Genomic DNA, 23812 nt, shown 5'->3' with positions numbered 1-23812 from the left:
ACACTGCCCCAAGTCCCTTCCCTGAAGCGTCTGTCCTCAGCACGAAGTCCTTGTTCAGGTCTGGTAGTCGGAGAATAGGCTGACTGGTGAGTCGCCTCTTCAGGGTGTTGAATGCGGAGCTACATTCCTCAGTCCACACTACAACGGTCGGTTGTAGTTTCTTGGTAAGGTTGGTCAGTGGTAGAGCGATTTCGGCAAAGTGCGGGATGAAGCGTCTATAGAAGCTGGCTAGGCCCAGGAAAGACCTGACTTCTTTCTTCGTGCGCGGTGGCTCCGCCTCCCGAATCTTCTGGATCTTGTCGTCCTCTGGAACGAGCAATCCCTCGCCGACAACATGACCCAGGAAAGACAATTCCCGGAATCCCAAGTAGCACTTGGACGGTTTAGCTCCCAGATTTCCGTCCTTCAACCTTCCGAACACGTCGCGCAGGGCGTCGAGATGTTCAGCCCATGTCTCTGTCGCGATCAGCACATCGTCGATGAAACTGCTGATGTCCTCGCGCTTCAATGGTTCCAAAAGTTTCCTCATCATGCGAGTGAAGACGGCACCTGCATTCTGTAGACCAAAAGGCATGACTGTCCACTGGAACTGGCCGAATGGAGTGGTAAATGCAGTCTTTGGGCGGTCTTCCTCGGCAACTGGGATTTGCCAGTATCCCTTGGTGAGGTCCAGTTTGGAAAAGTACTTGGCCTTGGCCAAGTGACTGAAGAGGTAGTCCACATCAGGCATGGGTTCCGCGTCAAACGCCGTAATCTTGTTCAGCTTCCGGTAGTCAACACAGAACCTGACGCGTCCATCCTTCTTCTTTACAAGCACAATTGGTGAACTGTAGGGAGAGTTCGCTGGCTCGATGACGCCCAACTTCGTCATGTCGGCGATTTCCTTCCTGACCACCTCCTTCTGGGCATGAGGCATGGGATACTGCTTCGTCCTCACTGGCTGTTTCTCCAGCAAGTCGAAGGTAAACTCCTCTAGATGCGTCTGAAGTGGTATGTCTGTAAGGACCCGTGCTGCATCCTTCAGGATCTCTTGCAGGTCCGCCTGCTGGTCGTCCCCAAGATCAGGTGAGATGTGCACGTCCGTGAGATCCTCACTAGCCTCCAGCGGACAAACTGGTACCCGTCCTCCTCCCTGTTCTTCCGTTGTCTCGTCCATCACGACAGCAACTGCTTCTGTCACTTTGTCCTTTTCCCCGTAGGCAGTCCTCTCTATGTAGGCGCGCAGCAGGTTGGCGTGGTACAGGCGTGCTTTCCCGTTCATGACGATCCTGTAGTCGTTTTGGCCCACTTTCGCTGTCACCTCAAAAGGTCCTTGCCACTGCAGTTGTAGCTTGTTGTGTTTGACAGGTAGAAGTAGCAACACCCGTTCTCCAATCTTGAAGCTGCGCGGCCGTGCCTTGCGGTCGAATCCTCGCGCGTAACGCTGTGCTGCTCTTCCCAGGTTCTCTTGAGCCAATTTGCAGGTCTCTTCAATCCTGTTCCTGAGTTCTACGATGTAGGTCGCTGTCGTCTGCACCTCCTCGTCAGCTTCTTCGTCTGTCCAAGCCTGACGCAGGATAGCCATGGGACCGCGTACCTGTCTGCCGTACAACAGCTCGAATGGGGAAAAACCCAAGCTCTCCTGAGGAACCTCGCGGTATGCAAAAAGCAATGCTGGGATGTACCTGTCCCACGTGCGTGGTTTCTCCTGAGCTAGTTTCCTCAGCATGGTCTTCAAGGTGCCATTGAACCTTTCCACCAGTCCGTTGCACTGAGCATGGTAAGGAGTGGTGAAGTGCTGCTCCAGTGATAGCAGTCGTGCTGCCTCCGCCATCACTCCTCCCGTGAACTGCGTGCCTCTGTCGGTGAGTACCTCTGATGGAATTCCCAGCCGGGACCACATAGTAACCAGAGCCTCAGCTACTCGCGTGGCTTCAATCGATTTCAGAGGGATCGCCTCTGGGTATCGAGTAGCGTAGTCCACCATGGTCAAAATGTATCTGTTTCCGTCCTCAGACGCAGGCAAGATGGGCCCGATGATGTCCACTGCCACCCGACGAAAGGGTTCGTCGATGAGCGGCATCTTCTCTAAGGGGACCTTCCTCACCCTTCCTTTGGCAACCACCTTCTGGCACTTATCGCAGGACGCACAGAAACGTCGGACATCCGTGCAGATGCCTGGCCAGTAAAAGTGGCGCCAGACACGATCCGTGGTCTTCTTGGTACCAAGATGACCTCCCAGAATCGAGTCGTGTGCCGTTGCCATGACACCCTCGCGAAACTCGCGAGGCACGACAACCTGTTTGAATGTACCTTCTTGGTTGCTGAACTCACGGTAGAGCAACTTCTTGTCCCTGAGGAACTTTGACCTCCCATGCTTCCCGCTCAGCTTCACCTTCCCCGACTTCGCGTGCTCCCGAGGAGTAGCTAAGGTCGGGTCAGAATCCTGAGCCTTCGCGAGAAGCGCGGGGGTCACGTTCCCCAGGGCAGCTCGTGCAGCAGGTAGGGGTTTGAGAGGTTTGTCCTCTCGCTCCGCCTGTGCCCGCGTGAGCACTGAAATGACGTCGGGAGACCGATAAACGGGAACCTCCCTGGTGACGCCGTCCACAAACTGAACCCGGTTTCCAATGAGCAGGTCGCATGGAGGATCGTCCATGACGACGGCCACAATGGTCCCCGTGAACAACGGGGTTACGACCTTGATCACTGCCGTGTTCAAGTCGTAAGCGTGAGATGCCTCGGCCATTCTCACCCTGATGCTGTCTCCTGTGTAGGCCATAGCTGGAACTAGACTCGCCCGAACCACTATCATGTCTGCCCCTGTGTCCCGCAGACCTTCGCCCTTCACTCCGTTAACGTAGACGTTGCAGTGGGGCTGGAAATGTTTCCTGGAGCACGGAACGCAGAGTTGTGGGATGGTGCATGAGCTCGTGACGTCCCTGAACTCCTCACTGCCAACGAAATGAACGCCCTTCTGGTCAGCCTGTCTCTTGTGGCAGTCCTTCTTCACGTGGCCCCGCTTGTTGCAGTAGTAACACTGGATGTCAGTTCTGGAACTCGATCCCTTGTGTCCCTGATCGTCCTTCCCGTCCTTGGGTCCTGAAGAACCCGAATTTCCCGTTTTTCCTGGCCGTGAGCCTGAAGATTTGCCGGAGATCGCCTGGGCGTCCTCGTGCACTCTGATCCAGTCGGCTGCCTCCTGAGTAGTCTTGGGCTGGTGCTCCTGCACGAAGGTCACCACCTCAGGTCGCAGGCTGGACATCAGTTGTTCCATGACTATGAGGTCGGCAAGGTCGTTGACGGTCCAGTCCTTTTCGGCCATCTCCACCCAGCGCCGCAGGTAGAGGTTAAGGCGTGCCACAAACTGATGACTCAGCTCGCCGCTCAGTCTCTTGCTGTTACGCAGACGTCGTCTGTAGGCTTCAGCAGTCAGGTTAAAGCGCTGGAGTAACGCCTTCTTAAGTGCCTGATAGTCTCTCGCCTCGTCGTCCTCCAAAGCGTTGTAGAGCTGCAATGCGCGTCCCTTTAAGCAGGTGCTAAGGCGGCTAGCCCACGTGGCCTCTTCCCACTTCTGGTCAGATGCAATGCGCTCAAACCGGCGTAAAAAGTCGTCGAGCTCGTCCTTGTCATCGTCGAACGTCGGCAGTCTCGTACGGTCGGCAACAAATGTCGGCGCGCTAGCCTGAGTAAGCGTACCCTTCTCTGCCTGTAGCTTAGCTAGTTCTAGCTGGAGTTCGCGATCCGCCTGTTTGTCCTGTCTGTCACGTTCGGCCTGTCGTTCGGCCTGTCGTTCCCTTTCTTGTCTGTCACGTTCATCTTTCTCTTTCTTTTCTTGTCTGTCTCGTTCATCTTTCTCTTTCTTTTCTTGTCTGTCTCGTTCATCTTTCTCTTTCCGTTCTTGTCTGTCACGTTCGTCTTGTCGTTCCTGTCTCTCACGTTCGTCTTTCTCTTTCTTGTCCTGTCTGTCCCGTTCGGCCTGTCGTTCTTGTCTGTCAAGCTCTTCTTTTCTCGTCTGTCGCTCTATGTCTTCCTTACGTTCTAACTCCTTGCGCTTAAGCAAACTACGCGCTCTAACGCGTGCGTCTCGCTCTGTCTGTTCCTCACTGCCAGGAGTCTCGAAAGTTATTCTCCTCGTCGGAGATCCCCCTGTAGCCATGGTTAGTTTAGCAAAGCTTTATCACAAAAGTAAGTCTAACGCAGCTATAGCTAGAACACGCGGTGATGAAAGCGGTAGATACAAAAATCCAGCAACCGGAAAATGCAGAAGAAAAATCCAAACGGTGTAGAACAAAACGCGTGGCCTACTTTATGGCTGCTTTTTGCGGTGAAACAAAGTGTTTCCCACAGCCGTGGCCTACTTTATCGGCTGCTTTTTGCGGTGAGACAGAGTGTCTCCCACAGCCTTGGTTAGGACAGAAGTCCTCGGACCCTTCCCCCCCAAAATTCCAACAAAGTCAAAATATGGAGAAAAATCCAAGTAAAACAAGACTATAGAAATGTAACCTGTTACAGAATGCAAACAACAATGTAGAGAAAACTGAGTAAAACGAATAACAAATCCGCTAACCCCGCTCAGCTCTCTGCAACGGAAAACTCTGAACGTACAACAACAAAGATTCACAAACAAAGGAAAGGGAGGTAATCACAGTTAGCGCATACAATAACTCACAAATTACAATTTACATTTCCTGCAAGATGTGAATCGCTTAAGGTGTGGTATATGATCAAAACTATACAAAAAAGGGTAGCACCAAGCAGAAAATAAGTCGAGCACTGACGAGATTATCTGCTCTTAGTTATCCTTAATTGGTGGGTCTTTATCAGTTGGAAATTAACTGAGTAAATCCCGGCTTGGCCCCCACGTGTCACGTTTCAATATATCACTCAAGGTGATTATGAACCGGTTAATTACTACTAATTAACTAACCACACCACGATCCACTCTCGCAGGCATACAATTAAATAGAGTCAACAAAAGTATAAGTTTCAGACGCCTGTTTATGTATAAACTCTCCACCTCCCTCGAGCCTTCACTCAAAATATGTTCCTTTTACGTTCTCAACACGTAAAAAAACCAGTGTTCACTGACAAAATGCCAGTACTATGTAGAAAATTATAGTAACACGCTGAACCCGTGTAAATACAGTCGAAATGAGAATGTTCTGTTCGAAAAGCTCTAGTTCGTGCAGGTGTCGCACACCCCACGTTGTCACTACTCCAATGAAATCATAGATACGAAAAGACAACGGTGGTCAACGGGGTGCGTACGACATGGTGCACTTAGCTTTATCTCTGCTGCTGCTGCTTAGCCGGTATGCTGGTTAGTCGGTTCGCTGGTTAGCCGGTCCGCTGGTTAGCCGGTTCGCTGGTTAGCCGGTCCGCTGGTTAGCCGGTCTCCTGGTTAGCCGGTCTCCTGGTTAGCGTAGCCTCAACAGTTCCCGCCAGAGTCAGCCGTGCCGATGTTACGGGAACGTAACGAACGAACGAAACGAACGAACGAAGGAAGGCTGCAAACAGAAAGCATCGGTGCACTAAACATGTCAGCTACCCCTCACCCACCACCTTAAAACATGTCATCTTTAAATATCTCATCGAGCACGTGGCCTGCACAAAACTGACTTTTTACAACAACAAAACAGCCATTTTCCGTCCTTCTCTCCCTATCTGCAAAAACCATATACAGATTAGTATTTTAGCGTCACAGAGAGTAAATTATGCGCTAACCTGGAAAGAACAACAGAGAGTATTTCATTCCACAACACAGACTCATCAACAGCGTTAAATAATGATTTATTACCTCAAAAGCCTATGATTGTAACTCTCAATGGAAGCAAAGTCCGCCTCCTCCCTGGAACAGTCTCTGTTCGTCAACAGTGACCCAAAACGTCCAGAACCCCTTGTCGAATCCTTATGCGAAAGCCATCGCCGACGAAGGAAATGTGACGACTTGTCCTCAGCAAAATACGTGGCAGAGGAAAGGAATAACTTGTGGAAGTTCCCCTAGAGTGCCGAATATGATACTCGGTGAAAAACCATCATACTCTAGTAACTGTGTGTTAGGTCCTTCCCCTTCTGCCGCTGGGTGTCAAGTGTGTCGTCCTTGAGTCTCTGACAGACCACCTAGCCAAATACACGTGACTGACCTTGTCACCAAACCAGTCCAGCTATACACAGTTTTGCCTCCCCAAGCAGGAAAAAGACACGAGAAACTCAATCCCTGAAAATCCCGTGCGCGCTGTCAGCGAAAAAAACCGTCAGCCCTATGACAGCAGAAACCTGCACTGTGAAGCTCGTGCGTTTCAAAACATCCGTGCTCGGGAGCACTGTCAGCAAAAACTCTGCTGTGTCCAATATCACGCACAGGCGCTTTCTATCATACATTGACCCAGAACAGGCACTCCACTGAGTGACGCTTTCTTGGTCTCTGTCACCCGATCGTGACAGAGAGATACGAGACGTCATCAAAGGAAGCTAGCCAAAGCGAGAGATACATGACGTCATCAAAGGAAGCTAGCCAAAGCGAGAGATACAAGACGTCATCAAAGGAAGCTAGCCAAAGCGAGAGATACATGACGTCATCAGAGGAAGCTAGTCAAAGCGAGAGATACGTGATGTCATCAAAGAAAGCTAGCCAAACCCTGAGATACGAGACGTCATCAAAGGAAGCTAGCCAAAGCGAGAGATACGTGACGTCATCAGAGGAAGCTAGTCAAAGCGAGAGATACGTGACGTCATCAGAGGAAGCTAGTCAAAGCGAGAGATACGAGACGTCATCAAAGGAAGCTAGCCAAACCCTGAGATACGAGACGTCATCAAAGGAAGTTAGCCAAACCCTGAGATACGAGACGTCATCAAAGGAAGCTAGCCAAAGCGAGAGATACGAGACGTCATCAAACACTGAGATACGAGATACAAGTCAATGCCCTCAAGAACTTACAGCTCAATTTTCGTTTTAAAATTCAAAATTTCAGCGTTGTTGATGATTTGATGATTTTGTTTTGTTCGTTTGTTGCATTGGTTTGTTTTATTGTTGTTGTTTTTTAGGCACATTTTCAATCAAACACTACAAAATGGTATATTTTTAGATTTAAAAAAATTAATAAGGAATACAACGATGTCCCCTTTGTTATTAAAATTCCACACACACACACACACACATAAACACACACACACACACACACACATAAACACACACACACACACACACATAAATACACACACACACAAACACACACACACACACACACACACACAGTCACACACACACACACACACACACACACACACACACACACACACACACATAAGACGGACGATGTTCCACGGTTTGTCGCCGAAAGCTGTACGACTCAGGGGAAGCAACCGTGTAAATTAGTTTCTATGGACAAAGCGTTGGGGTAGTGTCCCTTGTACTGCTTGGCGTCGACGCTCCGTGCTGTGTGTCACGTACTGTGCCCGTATGCTTATGGGGGAAGTTCGCGAAAACTCCCGAAGTTTTGAGTGACATCGGAAGAACTTGCCTCACTTTCGTATGCATGGGCCGGAAGAAGGGCTTACTTCGAAGCAAAGCGAGGAAGTAATCACTGGGCGAAAAGTCACGTTTTGGCACTATAACGTGGCATATAACATGAAACATGAAGTTAATCAACTGAATTTTGTGGCATTATACAGGGTGACACGAAAAAAACAGATCCCACCAAAAGTTTAATATTTTCTGAAATAATCAGCCGATTCTTTTATTTTTTCAGGTGAGCCAAGCTGAAATGATGTTCTAACAGCCCACCAAGTTTGAGCTTCAAGATGTCATGGACAACGGAGCATAAGACATTTATAGTCGAGGCCTATTTTCGGTCGAATTCTATCCACGCTGCTCAACTGGAATTCAAAAGACAGTTTGGACGTAGAGACTTTCCTGTTAAATCAGTTATCTATGGATGGAGGGATAAGTTCAGAGACCATGGGACTGTCAATAACCTCAATAGTAAAAACCCTAACAGGGGATCCCACTCTGGTCGACCTAAATCAGCAAGGACACCGAGGAATATTGATTCAGTCAGAGAGTCTGTTGTGCGCAGCCCGAGCAAATCTGTTCGCCGGCGAAAATAGGCCTCGACTATAAATGTCTTATGCTCCGTTGTCCATGACATCTTGAAGCTCAAACTTGGTGGGCTGTTAGAACATCATTTCAGCTTGGCTCACCTGAAAAAATAAAAGAATCGGCTGATTATTTCAGAAAATATTAAACTTTTGGTGGGATCTGTTTTTTTCGTGTCACCCTGTACCTGTGCGATTCACATCAAGTTAGAAAAACTGCCGTAACGCAATAAAATCCCTGAGATTTTAGCGGGTTGCAAAACACAGTAAAACATCGAGTTTGGGTGTCTGCGTTTTGGACGTTTTCGCTACATTAACGCACGGCGATTCACGTCGTGTTAAACGCGTTTCAGCAGTGCGCAAAACACCACGAAACCTATGGAGTTTCGATAAGTTTTTCTGGTTTCTAAAACTTGATGTTAGAGTGTTGTTTTGATGGATTATTCTGCGTTTTCATCAGCCTGGTGCCGAACCTGCAGAATCAGATGATTATCGGCTCCCTCTCTCTCTCTCTAGTTTCTCTCTCAGCACGGTCACACACTGACACACACACATACACACACTGCACATACATCATACACACACACACACCGTCACACACATTCACACTGTCACTGCACACGGCACACACACATGCACACACACCGTCACACACACACACACACACACACACACACACACTGTGGCTGACACTGACTGACCGTCACACACACACACACACACACACACACACGGGCACACACTGACTGACCGTCACACACACACACGGGCACACAGTGACACACACACACACCCCTTGAACTGACACACACACACGCACACACAACTGAACACACACATACACACACTGATCATCAGTTTATAAATGTGAAAAAAAGTGCAGTGCACAAACATTTTTGGGGGTATCTCTTATTTTCTCTATAATTATGAGCCTTGTCACAGTACAGTGTACAGGAGAGACTGCATTGCCCGTGCGTTGAGCAGAGAAAGTAGGTCATTCTAACCTGACTATTTAGCGCGGTCAGATTTTAGTTTTCTTCTATATTCCTTTGCACTTTTGCTGGGGTACTGGCCGAGTTAATCGTTTTCCCATGTGTGTGGGACCTGTAAGGAATTCGAAGCGGCGAAGGACCACAGATAGGCATTTGTTCTACTCCCCCCCCCCCCCCCCCCCCCCCCCTCCCCGAAACATCCGTCCGAGATGGTGGCTACTGACTGGACTTGCAACTTTCTCAACTTGTACAGTACGAACTGCAGTGACTCGAATTTGAGTTTTGGGATTTCTCTTGCTCTACCTTTTCTGATAATGTTTTACTTAGCTCGTGTTTAGATGCAATACATACTGTCTCTTTACATAGAGGGGGAATCGAGACGAGTGTCGTGGTGCATCTGTGTGTGTGTAGAGCGATTCAGACCAAACTACTGAACCGATCTTTATGAAATTTTACATGAGAGTTCCTGGGTATGATATCCCCGGACATATTTTTTATTTTTTTCGATAAATACCTTTGATGACGTCATATCCGGCTTTTTGTAAAAGTTGAGGCGGCACTGTCACACCCTCATTTTTCAATCAAATTAATTGAAATTTTAGTCAAGCAATCTTCGACAAAGGCCGGACCTCGGTATTGCATTTCAGCTTGGTGGCTTAAAAATTAATTAATGACTTTGGTCATTAAAAATCTAAAAATTGTAGAAAAAAAATGTATAAAACGATCCAAATGTACGTTCATCTTATTCTTCATCTGACATCATTTTCTGATTCCAAAAACATATAAATAAAAATATAATTTTTTTTATCAAAATTAAATTTTCGAAATCAATTTAAAAACACTTTCATCTTATTCCTTGTCGGTTCCTGATTCCAAAAAAATATAGATATGATATGTTTGGATTAAAAACACGCTCAGAAAGTTAAAACGAAGAGAGGTACAGAAAAGCGTGCCATCCTTCTCAGCGCAACTACTACCCCGCTCTTCTTGTCAATTCCACTGCCTTTGCCACGAGCGGTGGACTGATGAAAAATTGCATTGCGTTCAGTTTCATTCTGTGAGTTCGACAGCTTGACTAAATGTTGTATTTTCGCCTTACGCGACTTCTTTTGTTTTAGGATCGATTTTGATAATGATTGAGAAAGGAGAATAGCCGGTGTTAGTTTTACAGTCGGTTTTATGAAGTTTGAGTAAAGAAGTGCGTGGTTTTTACCCTCCCTTTCGTTTCCCTTCCCCTTCTTTAGTTTGCTATTATTGTGCCTAAGAGCCGAAATGGCTGCACTCTAACTCATCTTTGATCTCCCAAAAGACTCCATAAACAAACTAGTGTATCAAGAGGCTGGCTGGCTGCCCCTCGATGAAGAAAGAAGACTAAAGTCGGCCCAGTACGTATCAAGAGCAAGTACTTTTGACAATGCTGTGAACGAAGAGCTCACTGCTGAGTTCGACACAATAACCTCGGCCTCTTACCAAAACCTAAAAAGAAAAACACCCAAAATACACGAAGCAACGATCCCACTAGCAGACTATATGTTCAACCGATATTTCAAGAAAGTGGGGGTAAACCCAGGTAGGATGGCCCACATTCCCATTCACCCCTTCCCATTTTGGTTCATGGAATCCCCCATTATCATCCCTGATCATGATCTGGGTGTAACAAAAAAAAGATAACCATGTACTTGTCTCATCAATAGTAAAAGAAATAATCTCAAACAATAACAAAGATCACCTACAAATATTTACTGACGGCTCCAAAAAAAATGATGACCAAGCTGACTGTGCTTTTGTCATTCCTGACCTCAAAATAAGTTTAAAAAATTAAACTCAACAAGGATGTGTCCATTTTCACTGCAGAAATACTGGCTACGTTATCTTAAGAGCATGCCACTATATCAATGACCCCCCTCGACCTCCAACAAGAGTCGTGATTCTCTCCGACTCAAAACCAGCATAACTGCTCTTCAAAATGGTTCCAGAAACCGGGAAGAGCTTCAGACGGAAATATTGTTCCTCTGTCACCAGATCATTGCCTCTTGAACAGAACTGACCCTTAGGCTACGTACTTCCCCTCACACACATGGATCAGAGGCAAGGATATGGCTGACAGAGAAGCAAAAGAGGCTGTTACAGATCAAGCAGCATTTCATGACATAAAATTAACAAAGACGGGAGCAAAACACAAAATGGCCAAAGTTGCCTGGCGTCACTGGGACTGGGAAACAGAATTGAAAATAGAAGGCAATGCCCATGGTTGGCTTATTCTGCCCCGACAAACAAAACAAAACAGGCCTACACTCCCCACCTCCCTCCTTAAAATACTTCTCAGAATTCGCACGGATGGCCATGGATGCGCTCACAAGTGCTTTCCCCGTCTCTGTGAATGTGGACAGTTTATATCTTTGTTACACCTCTTTGACCGCTGCCAATCACTCCAGCAAGATTTCTGCAACCTACACACCCTTGTCAACGAACATAACCTGAAACCCCATGAGTTTTTTTTAAGATAAACATTGCACGCTTCAATGGAAGCTGGCATACACCCTGTGTCTCTCAATAGTAGAAGACTGAAATAGGATATCTGTTTTAAAAAACCCTGATCTCCGTTCCTCACACCGAGCTTTTTCTTCTTCATTGTATTATTTTTCCAGTTATCTATTTACTTACCTATTCCGCCAAAAATATAACAATATCCCACATAACAAAAATTAAAAAAATAAGCCTACAAAACCGCTCCAGTCCAACCATATTCCGCGTACACAATCTTCACTTCCATCCCCATTTTGAAATATCGCAACAGACTTCCAGATATAATTATAACACGATCATATATGTGTTCTCTGGTTGCATGTTTGTTCAGTGTCTTGTCCCCACATAAAGCATATTAACTCTACCTGTCCTAAAGCAAGTTGCAGTTCTAAGAGGACGTTAAAACTAGTTATCATCATCAACACACACACACACACACACACACATATGAAAGAACCCATGTATATTTTTATGATTGTTGTTTTGGTCTGAATACAATTTGGAATCTTACTACACTCTTGTTAATTGATTTTACATTTTGTTGTCAGAAGTATTTTGTTCGTCGGTTCGTGTCTGGTGCGTGTGGTTTGAATGCCGTCCTGTCAAATGTCTTTTAAAAACGCATTCACGGTAACATCTTCGACGCAGACACAGACAGTTAGGAAGGGCTCCTAATATGGACCACTTTTTGTTTCATGCTGATAACTTGCTTGTTTTCTTGCGAAGAAGTTTTATTTTGTGTTTGGTAGTCCTTTTCTCTTAGGTTAACCGTTAGGCCTAATTAGAGTGAAATAGCTTTGATAAACATTCCACAAAAATTAAATACAGACAAAATCACAAATGGTCCATAATAGGAGCCTGGGCGCCTAATATGGATCAGTGAAGCGGCCTTCACAAATCACTGTAAAAAGCCCCCTATACTTCAAAATAACATGATACAACTTAGTGTACAAGTCAGTCTAATTCAAATATGCTTTAGATTGATCTGTTTCGGGTTGATGAGAGCATTATTTGAAGCACACCAGGAAACTAAAGAAGCTTATCAAAAACAGAGTGAAAATAAGTGAAATTATCAACTTCCACGAAAAGAAGACTTTTTTTTTTTAAATCTCGAGGACTAGTTATAGGTTATTTCCAGCAAGCTTCTTAATGAATTATTGAAAATAGCTTTTAGCTTTTTTTTTCTCGATTTGTTGAAGGTGGTCCATATTAGGGGACTCGCACATACTTTGAGATCTTGCTAATATTTTTTGTTTGCACGGTAAAAACTCGGGGTCAACCCTGCTAAAATATAACAAATGCGGTCTTAGCTGTCATATATAGCAATTTTTGTGTGATAAAAGCTTTGACAGAAACGAGTCCGTTTTCGGCGGCAAAGCCGTTTAGAGTGAACGCTGCCAAACTGAGTGAAAAAAAGAGAAAAAGCCTAACGGTTTTGAGATTTGTGTTTCTGCAATACAGCGAACAAAACTTTTTTGAGCGCTCAAGCGCCGTTAGTTTTTCAGAACAGGAGGTGGTCCATATTAGGAGCCGGTCCATATTAGGAGCTACGTGAAGCTACCACCGCTCGGCTTTACACACACACACACACACACTTTTAATTAGTTGCTTTTGGCACACGGCCTCATCATCTGAACTTGAAACAAGTCGCGTACGGCGAAAATACAATATTTAGTCAAGTAGCTGTCGAACTCACAGAATGAAACTGAACGCAATGCCATTTTTCAGCAAGACCGTATACTCGTAGCATCGTCAGTCCACCGCTCATGGCAAAGGCAGTGAAATTGACAAGAAGAGCGGGGTAGCAGTTGCGCTAAGAAGGATAGCACGCTTTTCTGTACCTCTCTTTGTTTTAACTTTCTGAGCGTGTTTTTAATCCACACATATCATATCTATATGTTTTTGGAATCAGGAACCGACAAGGAATAAGATGAAAGTGTTTTTAAATTGATTTCGACAATTTAATTTTGATAATAATTTTTATATATTTAATTTTCAGAGCTTGTTTTTAATCCGAATATAACATATTTATATGTTTTTGGAATCAGCAAATGATGGAGAATAAGATAAACGTAAATTGGGATCGTTTTATAAATTTTTATTTTTTTTTTAAATTTTCAGATTTTTAATGACCAAAGTCATTAATTAATTTTTAAGCCACCAAGCTGAAATGCATTACCGAAGTCCGGGCTTCGTCGAAGATTACTTGACCAAAATTTCAACCAATTTGGTTGAAAAATGAGGGCGTGACAGTGCCGCCTCAACTTTCACGAAAAGCCGGATATGACGTCATCAAAGACATTTATCAAAAAAATGAAAAAAACGTTCGGGGATTTCATACCCAGGAACTCTCATGTCAAATTTCATAAAGATCGGTCCAGTAGTTTAGTCTGAATCGCTCTACACACACACAGAGACACACACACGCACACAGGCACATACACCACGACCCTCGTTTCGATTCCCCCTCGATGTTAAAATATTTAGTCAAAACTTGACTAAATATAACAACTACAAAACACAACAACGTACAACAACAGCATGGTTGTGCCTGTCGGGTTATCAGTCACCATAAGGTGCCTGTACTTGTCAGTCTCTCTTTTTAGATCAGTGCCAGTGGCCTGTGCCGGCGATAGTTTGGTAAAGTCGCGCAGACCGCGCATGCGCCATGTGCATTAAAATGTTATCAAAAATGGCGGATAAATCTAACTCGTGCTAAGAAACGTTTCAAAACCAAGCTTTATGGACGTTTTTATGACTACGTACTCCAGCAGACATCAACTTGTGGTCGACGTGTGTGGGTTTTGCTCAAAATACGTAAGTATTCGTCAGCCGTTTGGCTTCTCGAATTAAGTTTCAACTTTGTCTCTGTCTCGAACCACAGGCGGAAGGTATCCTTCACTGGACCACAACTTTCTATGAGTATGAAAGTAGTCTGGTGGTCCAGTGGACGATACCTTTCGCCTGTGCTCGAACCAAATACTAAGCTTACCAGTTACCACACTGTCATACTCATAGTCATAGTGATAGCACTGATACATTTGTACAGGTAAACATGGCTGTTTGCTGAAAATCAGTCTTTGTGAAAAATTGTAATGATGTCTCTGAAGTTTGATTCAGTCCCTAATTCATTCAGTGATTCATTTTGATGGGACGTCAACCCATGGTGAGACTAATAATGATATTTGATCGTATTCTGCCAGTGCCATTGCCAACTGCCATGGTTGTTCTTGTGTGCACTAATTAGTAATTTACTAGCAATAGGAGTTCGAGTTCTACTATAGTAGTATTTTACTAAATCATTACTACTAGTACTAAATACTACTGCTACTACTAGCTTTAAACAAGCTATGGTTTGAATGACCAGCTAAATGCTAATAGTTAATAAGTACATTATTTTTGCATCAGCGAGGTATACATAAATTTAACGAAGTGGATTCACAGCGCGCGTCGCGTTGTGCAGCGTTGCGATTTACAACGCGCTGCGCTACGAGGAACGCTGCGATTCACGACGCGCGATGTATTCTGCCGATACATTTCCTTCACAATCGCAAAGTTTACAACAGCTACTTATCCCATGACCTGCCTCTTTGTCTCTGTTAGCTGTAGAGGGGATTATTCTGGATTACCCATCACAACCATATGAATTATCCATCACAACCGAGTCTCGATCTCACCTGTCATTGGTCATTGTCTTTGATTTCAGAGTACATTTGAATAATTAAGAGGTCATCTGCATATTTATCGTTAACTCGGGGACTTTTTTTTTCTTCAGCAAAACCATAGATCTAATATAGGTCCCTGGCAAAACGATTGAGATATTCTGCGGTATAAAAGTCGAACTGACGTATGGCTAACGATCTACAAACATTATCATTGAAGAAATAAAGAAAACAACAAAGAATGTACATAATCTGTTTGGGTGAATAGAGCTGAGTGAAGATTATGAGTTGTCCGACGCGGTGAGACTGAGAGAGAGAGACAGAGAGCACGAGAGAGAGAGCGACAGAGACACACAGTGATTCAAGGCGCACAACTCTAATAAAGTTGTCGTAACGAGGTACGCTTCATGGGCAACCGCTTAGATCAATCCCGAGAACATCCTGATTCAAAATCTTGAGCGACAAAATAAAACTTACACTAAAACAGTATGCTTATAGTTTTGTTCATTTGTTATCGCTTTTAGAGCATTGATTGCTAAATATGGTTCAATAGAACAAGGCTGTCTCATCAGTCGTCTGCTACAGATCTGTCGTCTGCTGCAGGATCTGTCGTTTGCTATACATGTAGTATATTCGGCTCAAGTTGACCAGCATGGAAATTGCCATTTTTAAAGTTGGTGATACTGTTAGAATAAAAGGTGGCGAAGAAGGTCGGATCTTGGACATACAGAGACCACTAGGCTACATGTGTTTTCGCATACAAACAACTCGCCAGTGGTGCGCCGTTTTCCCCCAGACAGATACCTAATGGCCTAAAACAACGACAGACATCAAAGTTAGGCTCACCTAAATCAGTAAGTGACTATTGAAGAAGTAGGTAATCCAAATTTGAACACTGAAGCACAAAGGCTCGAATAAGCACAAACTCAGCAATCATCTTCATCGCTTGTAAAATCACACACGCGGTCTTTCGAATCCTGAACTCAGGTCAAAAATGAGTTACTTCCCTTCGGGTATCATTCTCTCCCGTCGCTAGCTGTGAAGCGAAGATTATCAGAATGCGGTCTTTCGCAGTTTTGACGAATGCCAGCTCGGGTAACCGACTGAAACAGGCCGGTAACTGCACAGTATCAAATGCATTCAACGGCACAATCCTGGAAACGAAAAGACAAAAGTGGACTCGTTTCGCACATGAATATCATGACACGATTTTCGGTGGCAGAAGGTTTGATGAGCAGTAAACAGGCACTCGCAGAGTTTGTGTCAAAAAATTCGGTTTTTTATGAAAACGTCGGAGTAATGGGATAAAAAGCTTACACACCTCGTCCTGAATATCGTGCATATTTTCCCTCGGGTCGATTTACAGGTATTACCTCGCCAGAGGCTCGGTAATACCTGAAAATCGACCCTAGGGAAAATATGCACGATATTCAGAACTCGGAGTGTGTAACCTATATATCTATCTGATCTATTTGAGAAATAAAACTGTCAATAAAACGAAAAACAGAGCTGAGCCATTCTCTCTCTCTCACTCTTTCAACTGAATTCACCAGTATATCGCCGCGTCGATGTAAAAACGTGCCTACCTCTGCTGAACAATCCTTCTCATTGCGGTCAATGCGCATGCGCCAATCTTGGACTTACAAAAATGCGACCCTTTGACCGATCGAACCATGGGTTAGGGTAAGGCTAAGGCTAAGGGTTAGGTTGTTCACGACCTGATTAATCTCCCCATGTTAGCGCATGCGCATTGACCGCAATGAGAAGGATTGTTCAGGCAGAGTTTTCAGTTTGTGACACCGGCCTTGAATACTTGGCAGTCATACTAATACTCATATCACTACATGTCATTGCAATGGCTTCTACTATATATGGAAAGGAGCTGAGTTTTTAAACTGGGATGACGTTTTTAAACAATTATCCGAGTACAGTGCCGCGGAACTGTTAATCGGTGTCACACCAGTTAACACTTCAGCAGCCATTTTGGAATTCGCGCATGCGCAGATCATTTTTTCAGCGTGGGTTTTTTTTCCAGTTGATTTGAACGCGTATATATATTCAGTCTGCATAAAGTGCAATTTTGTAGTCTTGCAGCCCTGAAGTTGCTTTTGCATGTCCAAAGAAAGAGTGTAAAATGTTGCTGATAATCATGCATACATGTACAAAAATAAAGCGCATCAACAATCTGCGCTGGTGAGAGCAATAGCCGCGCTCTGGGAATCGCTGCGCTGCACAACGTGCCGCGCTCTGTGAATTGCCGCGCTGCATAGCGCGCTGCGCTCTGTGAATCGCTTGCCTAAATTTAAATATTTTATTTAAAAAATACCGCATGGTTTTGCTTGACCAAATCATTTATCAGCTAACAATATGCTTTTATTTCAGTTGGACCTGACTTGAGCATGGTTCCGTTGTCTCCGCAACAACAGATTGGTTACTCAAGAATTGCAGGCATGTCCAGTTTGCAGCATGTGCAGGCTGACCCCGCTGAGTGTGAAGATCTGATGGCTGATCTAGACACAACATAAGCTGCTTGACACTATTCCAAGGTAAGCAAGAAGCTTTGAAAATAGTTACTTTAAGTGTTACTTAGTAAGTGTACATTTTTGTGGGTGAACCATCGGTAACCGTCCCACCCACCCCCCTCGACACCCCCACCCACACATACAAACACGCACACAAACTTGGGTTTGTATTAACTACTCTTCATAAATGAGTTATGTAATTCATCAGAGGTTTGAAGTCATTATGGTTTTGCAAATTAGTAAGAGACTATGTGGGTGCATGGATTCAGTAATGCGCAATTAATACATGCAATACTCCTGCTGGTGAGTTCACTACAAACAGGTACTACATTAGAACTGATCTATGTAATTTGTAAATGAGGATGATTAATCGTAATCTCACTGTCAAACTGTCATGATACTATTGCCATTGACAGTGCTAGATCACTTCATAAAGTTATTTTAGTAAGTAATCATATGATATTGATAATTTTGATATAGTGATTTACTGACGGTGACAATGACATGTTATCTTCATACTATTCCAGGTACAAGATGCTAAACGTGCAGATATCAAGGGCTTGGGATTTCGGCTCCTGGAGATGCTACTTGTAACTCTTTTGTGAGTACCGATGTATACTGGGTGTTTTCTCAGTTTTTGTCCGCTGTCAGTGTGAGATTTATATTGTGGTACAGTGGAACCCCCCTGTTAAGACCCCCCAATTTAAGACTCCCTCCTTTTAAAGACCTTGTTTTCTCAGACTTTCTGTTCATAACCTCTGTAAAATTACCCCCCTTTTAAGACTCCCTCCTTTTTAAGACTGAATTTTCTCAGATTATTGGAGGTCTTAAAAGGGGTGTTCCACTGTATAACCTGTTTTTCTAGTTTCATGGTTTAGCCACGACTCACTTTGAATGAGGGTCATCTGCCAGGCATTTAGCTGATTATCTGATAGTGATAAGTGATATTTATTAATTTGCTATTTATAAATTACAGTTGCAGTAAACTAACACTGTCGCACAAAGTATGTGACTTTAAAAAAAGATTTGTTTGAAATCATGTGAGCTCTGTCCACTAGATGATGGAGAAGGGAATTTTTCCAGTTGAGTCTGCAACATGGATTTTTCTCTCTCAGGATAACAAATACAGCAGGGTTCGTACAGGTCATGGAAAACCTGGAAAGTCATGGAATTTGATTTTTAATTTTCCAGGCCTGGAAAGTCATGGAATTTCAATTCAAGTCATGGAAAGTCATGGAATTTAAAAAAAAATAAGAAAGAAAGAAAAATTAACCTTTAGCACGCCAGCGGCGATTTTCGTTGCCCAGCCATTCCACACCCCCCCCCCCCCCCCCCCCCCCCTGCGATTTGCGTCTCCAGCACAAGGCTTGTTCGTATGACCAACTTCTCGTTCGTATTTGCATACGAGAATAACGGTATTTTTAACGGCACTTGAGCCAAAGCGAGGCTCACTTCCTTCCGTTATCTCGTCGTGTCGTCTGCGCTGCATTTGAGTCGGTTTCGTCAAAGTTTTTTGTTTTTGCATCGATAAAGTACTTTAGCGCTTCGACAAGCAAGATGGAGGATGATGAGTTTGAAACTTTCTTTCGAGTTGTTTCTTGACAACAAAAAGTATGCGGAATTGGAACGAATTACCGAGGAAGATCTTCGCAATGAACTGTGTATCGCGGTGAAAAAAATGACAGTTCGTCAAGTCACAGTGACGGTTACGAAACAGAATTTACGAAAGTGCAGATGGATACAAACAGTGGCTGGTCCAGTTTAGTGAAATGACAGGACCAGCAAACATTACCGATAATCTGACTGCGTAGCAAATGCTTGACTTGCTTGTCGAAGAGACACTGCGTAGAAACTGACTCAAATTCAGTGCAAAGCAAGCCAGTGTCAAAACTGGCAGTGACAAGACGTAAAAAGTTTGCGTGTTCGGAAATGGCGACCTGTGGATCTAGTCATGGAAAATGTTATTGAGGCTCATGGAAAGTCATGGAAAAGTCATGGAATTTTGTTTCTAAAAACCAGTGGGGACCCTGTACAGTATGGAAGGAAAAATTTAGGGTTGGTGTGGCGATAACAATAAAGATATGTCATAGTGACTTGACTAATTGATTTGAATTCTGCTGCAGGTCAGTCGTCCCCCACCTCCTGCTCCTGACCTGGTTGCCTACTACAACTTCCGAGGAAATACGACAGGACACCCTTCAGCTTGCTGCACCATGGTGTCTCTTGGAGAACAGCAAGGAACAGATACAGGTGGGGTCGGTTGGGATACCGTAAACAGACTATTTTGTTTTGTTGGCCTTAGCATAGAGTCTGGGGATGTGAGATGTGCATGATGTGTTGTTTGAATCTGACAGTGATTGTATGAATTTTTTTATACATGCATTGTTGTCACGCGCTTTGAACTTCTGATAAGGCGCTTTATAAATGCCCGTTATTATTATTATTATTATTATTATTATTATTATAAATAGATACACGAACTTATGTTAGTTTTCACACGTGAGCATGAAGGGATGTGCCTTTAATATGAGGAATGTATAGGGGCTTGCAATATTGAATTTGAGGGATGTTTGCAGTTATATAATATATTAGCACAGCTCAGTTTTCTTGAGGGTTCCGTGAGAACAGTGAAATTCTCCTTTGAGGACTGAAAAATATCTTGGATAATTGGTCTTAATTGGAGGGGGGGGGGGTTAAAACATAAGTACATTCACATGTGTTTTTCATTTTCACTGTGTTAAGGTGGGGAGGTCCTTCTCTACTTCTTTCTTTGTTTTCCCATTGACATATTTTTGTTCTTGTCTATATTTTTTACATAGGTTCACCATTAGTCCTCATCCCCAGCCGACTGTTTCCGCTGAAGCCGTGAAGGATACTTCTTCATGTAGGCGTGGACATCTTTTTCGTCGCCATGCAAGGCTTCCAGTACCATATAATTTTGTGAATACTCTGGGGACCTGTCATCGACTTTGGAAGGACGCTTTATTTTATAACACTTTGTACCCCATCTATGTTGACCAAGATTTTTTAAGCCGAGACCAGCTGTGCTGCAGCAGGTCACTCTGAATTGTAGAAACTGTGTATCAACAGGCTAGAATGCTGGCGTTAGATCAACGTTACAGGAAGCGACTGAAGCTAACCGTCTAAGCAGGATGCGGATATGTGCCGAATGAGAACAGATGCAATGTACATAGTGACTGTGTGTACGGATATATATCCATACCTGGTCAGATAGAGCCATATGAGTGGGTACGGATATATCCGTACCTGGGAGACAAGGAGTTAAGACCACATCTGAACTGAGGATTTAGTCTCTCCATAATCAAACGCTGAAGAAGATTTCAGAATGAACTTTGTTAGATAAATTATCAATCAATCAATCAATATGAGGCTTATAGTTATATCACGCGTATTCCGTGGGTACAGTTCTAAGCGCAGGGATTTTGTTTTGATTTTTTTTTTATGCAATTTATATCGCGCACATATTCAAGGCGCAGGGATTTATTTATGTCGTGTGAGATGGAATTTTTTTACACAATACATCACGCATTCACATCGGCCAGCAGATCGCAGCTATTTCGGCGCATATCCTACTTTTCACGGCCTATTATTCCAAGTCACACGGGTATTTGGTGGACATTTTTAGCTATGCCTATACAATTTTGCCCATCGCGATATAACCTTCGTGGTTGAAAACGACGTTAAACACCAAATAAAGAAAGATTACAATTTTGCCAGGAAAGACCGTTTTGTCAATCGTGGGATCTTTAACACGAAGGGACCTCAGTTTTTCGTCTCATCCGAAAGACTAGCACTTGAACCCACCACCTAGGTTAGGAAAGGGGGGAGAAAATAGCGGCCTGACCCAGGGTCGAACACGCAACCTCTCGATTCCGAGCGCAAGTGCGTTACCACTCGGCCACCCATGCCGGTTGTTATGATCGCCACATTTTAGGTCCCCCCCTCCCCCCCTTTTCAAACTTCCCCGCTTTTAAGACCTTACGTTTTTGGATTTTCTGTTCACAACCTGTTGTGCATTTACCTACATATTAAGCAGTGTTTCTTGTATAGAATATAGTCAATGTTTGTAAAGATTTTAGTCAAGCAGTATGTAAGAAATGTTAAGTCCTTTGTACTGGAAACTTGCATTCTCCCAGTAAGGTCATATATTGTACTACGTTGCAAGCCCCTGGAGCAGTTTTTTGATTAGTGCTTTTGTGAACAAGAAACAATTGACAAGTGGCACTATCCCATCTTCCCCCTTTCCCCTATCCCATCTCCCCCTTTTCCCGTCGCGATATAACCTTGAATGGTTGAAAACGACGTTAAACAACAAATAAAGAAAGAAAAGAATTCATCAACGAGTGATTACTGCCTCACCATAGCAGTTAGGCCAGTCTTACTAACTCTTACTTTTATTAATGTGCCGTGATGCAAAGACGTTGAGCAGTTTTCAGATGTTTATGAATCTAGGGCTTTCAAAATTTACTGACATGTTGGACTCCATGACATCCAAACATGAAGTTCAGTTACCCCTTTTCAACTTTGAAGGTCACATTGTGGGCGAATTTTTAGCAAAAAGTTGGAACATTGGTATGACTGTTCTTACTCACAAGGGAAGTGATTTAGTTATTTACTGATTTTTATTTTGTATGGCCTTCTTTCACCCATTTAATCATTCATAAATGTTCATACCCAAGGGAAGTAATTCACATATATATCTATGGCCAATGTTTTCACAGGGCATCTGCCCCCCCTCCCCCCCCCCCCCTCCCAACACACACTCACATGGGCTAAAACTTACATGGCTTTTATGGGTATGACGCTCTTAATCACAAGGGAAGTAATTTACTGATGGTGTGTTTTCATTTCATGTGGCCTTCACCGATTTGAATAATTTATTTTAGCTTATCCAATTATAGTGTGGATGAACACTGTCTCCACTCAAAATAGTCCTTTGCTATTGTACATTGTGAATCAGCATTTTTGTTTTTGTCCTGTTTGAATAAAGTGCAATAATTTTACAACCAAAGTGTTAATGTTAAAGATGTTTACATAATGTGTGAAGGATGATGCATTTGAAAACTAATATTGTTAAATGTCAATTGACCTGTGACAAGTCAGCAAAGTGCAATATCCAAGCATGAAACCCGCACACAATTCCCAAACAACATGCTTTCTTTTCCACAAAATTCCATCCAGGTGAAAACAATTATGTGAACGTCATAACATGGTGTTTTTTTACATTAATAATCAAGCCTAACACCAACTAACATGGTGTTAATAGGCATTTGAGCAAGCTTTAACACCAACATAACATGGAGTTAATAGGCATTTGAGCAATCTTTAACACCAACATAACATGGGGTTTTGCATGTTAAACCAGCAATAACATGATGTTAATCACATTACAAGCAAGCTGTAACACCACCAAAACAAGCAGTTTTGCAAGTTAAGTCTACGATAACATGATGTTACTTGGCGTTAAACCAAAGCTTTAATGCCATCAAAACTTGACATTTTTGCATGTTACAGACATGCTGTAACATGGTTTAACATGATGTTTTGACCGTCGCAAAACGCGCTGAAATTCCAGGCAATTTCGCAGCGATAACTTCAACAAAATCCAATCAAAATCTGGCGTTGTCGTGAACACCAAAATGTGATAAACCCATTGAAACTTGAAGTTTTGTTGGGATTTTGAGTAGTTTTGTAAGATACAAAACGCCACTTTTCGCCCAGTGAATTGATGGTAGTTTGCGACAACTTCCTACGTTTTGAGCGACATCGGAAGTACATCCTCAATTTCGCATGCATGGGACGGAAAAAGTGCTTACTTTTGAAGCAAGCGAGGAAGTAAGTGAGGTTAATTGCACTACAGCGAAACCCAGGAGTAAACACGCTGCTTCCAAAGTTTATCAGTGCAAAATAGCATGGCTTTTCTTAGGTTTTACATATAAAACCGATCTAACGCAAATGAAAGTCCCAAAGAGAGGATTCGGAATTTCAAACCGACGCTCTGGGTTCAAGTGCCGCT

General features: G+C 43.7%; 1 long non-coding RNA gene across 1 annotated transcript; it reads left to right on the top strand.

Annotated features, from left to right (window-relative positions):
• Positions 1-14221: 14221 nt before the first annotated feature.
• LOC138977920 (uncharacterized) lies at positions 14222-22807 on the top strand. The gene is made up of 5 exons (XR_011459516.1): positions 14222-14408; positions 17636-17799; positions 18303-18376; positions 19899-20025; positions 20595-22807. It is a non-coding gene; the product is annotated as an uncharacterized lncRNA (long non-coding RNA).
• Positions 22808-23812: the final 1005 nt, after the last annotated feature.

The sequence above is a fragment of the Littorina saxatilis genome, linkage group LG10 (assembly GCF_037325665.1).
Source record: "Littorina saxatilis isolate snail1 linkage group LG10, US_GU_Lsax_2.0, whole genome shotgun sequence".
In the NCBI taxonomy this organism is placed as follows: domain Eukaryota; kingdom Metazoa; phylum Mollusca; class Gastropoda; order Littorinimorpha; family Littorinidae; genus Littorina; species Littorina saxatilis.
Note: the sequence above shows the minus strand (reverse complement) of the source record. Positions and strands in the feature narration are given on the sequence as shown.